The sequence below is a fragment of the Penaeus japonicus genome, unplaced genomic scaffold, assembly GCF_977035675.1.
Source record: "Penaeus japonicus unplaced genomic scaffold, GWHDUDI00000001_assembly GWHDUDI00000020, whole genome shotgun sequence".
NCBI classification, from domain to species: Eukaryota; Metazoa; Arthropoda; class Malacostraca; order Decapoda; family Penaeidae; genus Penaeus; species Penaeus japonicus.
Window position 1 is genome coordinate 43,226,325 of NW_028234422.1, and position 361 is coordinate 43,226,685.

A 361-nucleotide genomic window follows, 5' to 3' on the forward strand; every position below is an offset into this window, starting at 1 on the left:
AATCTCAAGGCACTAAGGATTTAGTGGGTCTTGCAAATTAAATGTTCACCTGATGTTAGATTCTTTCATTTCTTTTCAGAAGAAAGTTAGGTTTGTCATTTTGTATGCACACCCGAGCTCACGTAGGTTGCATTAGCCTTCAACAATAAATACGAATATCTATCTATCTGTCTATCTCTCTCTCTCTCTCTCTCTCTCTCTCTCTCTCTCTCTCTCTCTCTCTCTCTCTCTTCTCTCTCTCTCTCATCTCTCTCTCTCTCTCTCCTCTCTCTCTCTCTCTCTCTCTCCTCTCTCTCTCTCTCTCTCTCTCTCTCTCTCTCTCTCTCTCTCTCTCTCTTCGCTCTATCTCTCTTCTCTCTCT